Source organism: Gymnogyps californianus, unplaced genomic scaffold (genome assembly GCF_018139145.2).
Source record: "Gymnogyps californianus isolate 813 unplaced genomic scaffold, ASM1813914v2 HiC_scaffold_42, whole genome shotgun sequence".
Lineage (NCBI taxonomy): Eukaryota > Metazoa > Chordata > Aves > Accipitriformes > Cathartidae > Gymnogyps > Gymnogyps californianus.
The window spans coordinates 311,466-317,465 of record NW_026114312.1 but is presented as its reverse complement, the minus strand read 5'-3'; the positions used below and the strand labels follow the sequence as shown (position 1 = coordinate 317,465).

At 49.6% G+C, this 6,000-nt stretch overlaps 1 long non-coding RNA gene across 1 annotated transcript; it reads right to left on the bottom strand.

Moving 5' to 3' along the window:
- Window positions 1–125: 125 nt before the first annotated feature.
- LOC127028775 (uncharacterized) lies at window positions 126–4,389 on the bottom strand. The gene is made up of 3 exons (XR_007768069.1): window positions 4,358–4,389; window positions 4,018–4,082; window positions 126–169 (listed from the first exon to the last, which is right to left on the bottom strand). It is a non-coding gene; the product is annotated as an uncharacterized LOC127028775 (long non-coding RNA).
- Between the last annotated feature and the right edge of the window lie 1,611 nt (window positions 4,390–6,000).

The following is a 6,000-nucleotide window of genomic DNA, read 5'->3' as shown; positions in this document are numbered from 1 at the left end:
TCTTTACAGGTTGCAAGTTGAGGCTTGGTACCACCTGTACACAAACAAACAAGGCATGCTTCTAACTTCACCAACACTACAAACACCTAAAAAATAACTGCTCCTTCACCCCACCAGACATGGCTCACCTTGCCCGAATCAGCTCTGGTGCCAATATCCCGCTTTGCACCTTCTGTAGGTAGCTAGGGTCTGGCGGCCGGAAGATATCGCGCTGTACGGAAAAGTAGGGTCCCTCTCCAGATAGCAATAGCGTTTAGTTTATGGTGTAAACAGACGGAAGTTGACATTGTAAACCTGAGCTATATATAATGCTGTTCTACTCACTAATAAATGCCATTTGCCGTCCACCACATTGGTGTCTGTGAGCTGATGGCCCGAGCGGCCTGGGTTGGTCGCCGTGCCGTTCCTGAACCAGGTCGCCACGCTACGAAGGCAACAAGTGGTGCCGAAACCCGGGAAACTCGCCTGGAATCGGGTGAACGGCGCCGGAGCGGCAGGACCAGCCCGGCGGGAGGACGCTCCCGGACCAACAAGGAGGATGGAAGCCCTTGTGAAGGTCGTATCAGAATTACATAAGCGTGGGGTATTGATTGTAAACTCAAAGATTTATTCACGGTTGCGAGGCTTTGCAAATTGGGGTCATTGACCAGCCGGTGGATATTCTCCACCCCGAAGTGTGGGCATAGTGCACAAAAGCGTTAGCCGAGGAGACGATGTCCTCGGGTTGGGGAAAAACCTGGGGTCGTGGGGAAAGTCGTACAGGCTCTGCAGAGGGCCATGCAGGACCGGAGACCTGGAGGGCGGCGGGGAGCTGTTTGTTTTTGGCCACCCCAAGTAGGGAGTCGTGGCAGCCACGCGGACTTTGCACCCCCTGACGATGACGATTTTGCTGGGCCTGGAGATCGCAGGAGGGTGCGCGTCCCCTCGATTCCCGACCCCAACCCGCACCCCGACCCGCTTACGGAGGGACAGCCAAATCCTTCTGGGGTGGGTTGGCCGAGGAGGCCAGGGGTGCCGCGGAGAGGCCGGAATCTGAGGAAGTCTGGGCTAGACCACCGCCATATGCGCCCCAACATGGCGCCGAGCACAAAGGGGAAGGGCGGGACGAAGATGCCTTGGCGGGAACAGGGAGGAAGCGCTAGTAAGCGCACGCCGCCGGGAAGGAGAGGGGAACGTGAGCGAAGGGCGGAAAGCCAATCAGAAGAAATGCCCTTATAGGGTAAACACCTCGCCGAGCAGAGGGCGGGGCGAACCAAGAGGGCGAGACGAACCAAGAGGGAGGGGCGAGCCAAGAGGGAGGGAACGGCCCGCCCGCAAGGGAAGCAGGCGGGGCCGGAGCCCAACAAAAAGGTACTGGAAACCGGAAGTAACCAGTCAGTCGAGTTCCGACTCCGGATCAGACACTAGCTGGGACGAGTGGCTTGCAACCGATTCAAACTTAGAGGAAGGAGAGACGGAAATAAACAAAGTTAAGAACCGAAATATCCCTGTTCAAATTAAAGAGAAATCGCGAGGAGAAATCCCTCTCACGGATTGGAGGAAAATAAAGATTGCGTGCGCCGGTTGGGCCCCATCGGCCGCGCTAGCGTTCCGGTCCGGGTGATGGATGGGGGACAGAGGGTCCACTCGCCAATAAACCCTAAGGATATACAAGCGATTGTTAAGGCGATCGCGGATAAAGGGCTTAATTCGCCATGTCTCCACCCTCATAGATGGTGTCTTTGGGGGAGACGATATGCTCCCGTTCGATATAAAACAAACTTGTAGATTGATCTTTGATGGGGCAGGAATGATCGTTTTTAAACAAGAATGGGAGGACAACTGTGCAAGGCAACTGGCCAAGTAACTGGAGCAGATCATCCACTGCATGGCTCCAGCCTGCAGCGGTTAATGGGCACAGACCCTATAATGATTACCCCCCAGGCCCAAGCCCAGGGCCTACGGCCCATGAAGTTATGGCAACTACTCGTGCGGCCAGAGAAGCTATTCACAGCCTCTAGAGTTATTGCCAAGCCATCGTCATGGTCCACAATAAAACAAAGTGAAAGTGAGAGTTTTACACAATTTGTAGATCGTCTCCAAGCAGCGGTCGACTGTTCGCCCTGCCTGCGGAGGCAAAAGGCCCAGTTGTAGCGAATGTTTACGTCAGCAGTGTAATTCGACAACCAAAGAAATTCTGCGATCACTACCGCGGGGTCAAGCATCGCGGACATGATTCAGCATGTCGCGAAGGAAGAGCATCTAACCCCGATCCAGGTGGCTGTTCGAACCATAATAATGTGATGACATGTTTTGTGAGTTTTTGTTCACAGGATTGGATCATCGGTCGCCCCCGTAACCCGTACACCCCGGTGACAAGAGAAGATGACAAGTTGGCAAGCGTCCTGTCCAAGCCTAGGAGTTCCGCACTGGCAGAACCAGACAACGGCAAACTAGCCTCCGCAAGGGGGGGCTACGATGCCTTTGTGTGATCTTGATTTTGGAGCTTGTCAGTATAGGACAGCAGAAGCAGATTACTATCACCATCAGCCATTCAAATGGACCCTTGCCAGGTGGGAGGATCAGCACGTGATTAAGGAAAATGTTACAGCAGGACCTCCTAGCTTCACTGTCGCACTATGCAGCATGATAACCACACCACCTTGTTTGGAAAAAATGCCCTATTACCTTTGTCCCGCATCTAATCCAGGAAAAGGGTACTGTAACTATCCTAACCAGTATTATTGTGCATATTGGGATTGTGTTACTGTCGCTTCTGCTTGGACCCCTATTTCCCGAGATAAATATCTATCAATATCAAGGGGACCACGAGGTTGTATACCAGGTGGGTTTGTTCCACCATGGGAGTTACACCTTGTTTGTCGTTGAAAAACTTTGATAATTCCTCAGAATATTGTATCCAGGTATCTATAGTCCCTAAAATCTTTTACCATCCTGAAGTCTTTGTCTACGATTTATAGATTACTCCAGAACATTATCTGTCAAAACGAGAACCCTTTACAGCACTAACAATAGCTACTCTAATGATCATGGGAGGGGCGGGAATAGGTACAGGAAGCATCCTTGGTACATCAAAGTAAAGAATTTAGTGCCTTGAGGATGGCAGTAGATGAGGACCTGGCTAGAATTGAACAATCCATACAAAACCGAAGGGGATTAGACCCGATGTTCCTGCAACAAAGGGGTTATGTGCTGCATTAAGAGAAGAGTGTTGTGTAAGAGACACTATGGCCAAACTGCGAGAAGGATTGGAAAAACGGAAAAGGAACAAGAGGCACAACAAAGTTGGTTTGCATCATGGTTTAACCATTCGCCATGGCTGACCACCCTGATCTCTACCTTGATAGGGCCAATCGCGATGATTCTGATAGCCCTGATCTTTGGACCCTGTATATTAAACAGGCTCGTGTCGTTTGTTAGGAGCCGGTTAGAAAAAGTTAACATCATGTTAATAGAATAATATTTTGTTCAAAATTTCCTTTAGCTATCCCCAGTTATACCCTGTTACTCCTAGTTACCCCCCAGTTACCTCTTGCCTAGCGTGCCTTATGTTTCTATTCAAGTTTGTGATATATATTTTAAGATTGTTATAAAGATGATATATATATTCTTTACAGATTGTTATATTTTAGCCAATTTAATTACTCATAGGGAGGGGAAAATGTAGGTAGCTAGGGTCTGGCGGCCGGAAGATATCGCGCTGTACGGAAAAGTAGGGTCCCTCTCCAGATAGCCAATAGCGTTTAGTTTATGGTGTAAACAGACGGAAGTGACATTGTAAACCTGAGCTATATAATGCTGTTCTACTCACTAATTAAATGCCATTTGCCGTCCACCACATTGGTGTCTGTGAGCTGATGGCCCGAGCGGCCTGGGTTGGTCGCCGTGCCGTTCCTGAACCAGGTCGCCACGCCTACGAAGGCAACACCTTCAAAATAAAAAAAAGTAACCCAAAACCTATAAGCTAGTCATAAGCCACTAGTCACATCTTCCCTCCAACACCACTCACCGCCTCACCTTCTTACAGCGCTCCGCTCGCCTCTCCTCTGTTGCCCTTTGGCACACAGCTCGTCCCGCTGCATCTGCAAAAACAATATCGAACACGTCACCCGATGCTGACCAACAGCTTAACAATTCCAGCGGTCTTTTCCATTTAGGAATACCATCTAGATTCCAACAACAGCCTGCCATTAAAAACACAAAAGTAGTTCGCATTATGCCGATAAGCGGAGGCACACAAGACCCTCGGTATAGCTACCGATGTGCTCGCCTAACACAAAAACAACCATGGGAACATCAAGACCTGAATAACATACGGTATAGCACACAGAAAACAAGCACCAAACTACCTCCTTACCTACAAAGCCCCTAAGGGAATTACAGTGGCAGTGGCCAATGGAAAAACCACGACGGCGTGACATGGTGACTCAAAGATCTAAAATGGACACCTTACGACTACAGAAACTGGTGCTAAAAACAATAGATAAACAAGAACAAGAGAACATAACTGCCTGACTGACGCTAGAGCAAACCTCAGTGGACACTTCAGGAAAAAGGCAAAACTGGAATAACAGAAAAAGCTTGCGTGCCCGAGACTGCGATAAAAGATGACCCCTGGCTGCAGACTGTTACGAGCACAAATAATACACATCCTCTTCTCCAAAACATTCCAGGGAAGACAATGACACAAACCTGCACTGGAAAGAAGTGCCTAGTCAGGGACTCTAAGTAACAAGGACTGTGACATCCGGATGGACGCACAAATTAAGTCAGGGAATGAAGTAAGTAAAAGGCACAGAGAAGCAGAGACCTCAGAGTTCTGGGGGGTATTTTTATGTACCTAAGCTTTACAAGACGAGACTCATCTGACATTCAGCCCTGCATATTGAGATGCAGAGGCCTGGATGGTTTACGCCGCATCTCCTGTGACCTTGTCGTACCTCCCGTCAGCTGCGGGGAAACTAAAACAGAACAGACCTCATCGACGTCCAAATCCAACTGCAAAACCATCTGAGAAAGGCTGACGAACCCTCCTTCCTTTCCCAGCCATCCCCCAGTCTCAAAACCTTACAAACCCCTTCTCCTCTCCTGAACTGTCTGGGAAGGAACCCCACTGCTTCCTGACAGCTCCTGCCCTGTATTTGCACCCCTGAACCCCCCGCATTGGTGCTCCTCAGGAGCTGTTCTTGTGAGCCACACCCTGCATTCTGCAGCCACCTCCTATCTTACACCTTCCCACAGACTCTGGGCTCTGCTACAGGCCCACAACATAAGTAAACCCTGATGCTTAGAATCTACAAGGGGCCTGCCACAAGCTGCAAAGGTCTAGGGACAACACTTCTCTGTGGGCGATTGGGAAAGGTGATGAGCCATCCCGTACCCTGAAAGACACTATGCCTTACGTCCCTGTCGCTTTCTTGAAAAATGCCAAAGTTTCATATACAGATGCATACAAGATGCGGACAAGATGCTCACCCTAACCACTGCTAGATAATCTCACCATCAGCCCTGTTAAGAGAGATGATATCAGCAACTAACACAGTATACAGCAAAAAGACCCAGACACCTCTACTTCTCTAAATGCCAACACACATCTACCCAAACAGCTTAGACAACTCAAAACCTGCCACCAACTGAAGAAACAGCAGAGCACCACACCACTAGAAGCCCCAGAACAGAATGAGCTCCTGGAGGAGAGGCTGTGGCTCATATACCCTGGGCCCCGCCCACACCCTTCCCACAATCCCCTGGGAAAGGGGAGGGCCAACCACCAGACAACATGGAGGGCCAGAGGAGCAGCAGGAGGTTTCTCATCTGCCTTCAGTTTATGGCGTGCAATGCGCTGAGCAGAGAAAGCGACCCTTACTGGAAATGATGATGTCTGCTCTTTTACTACAACTGCATCTACACTGCATCAGCAATGTGACTGGGTAGGGAATTAGACTTAATTTTTCTGGAGCGTAGATAGATGTCCTGCTAAGCTATGTAAGAAAGTAGTTT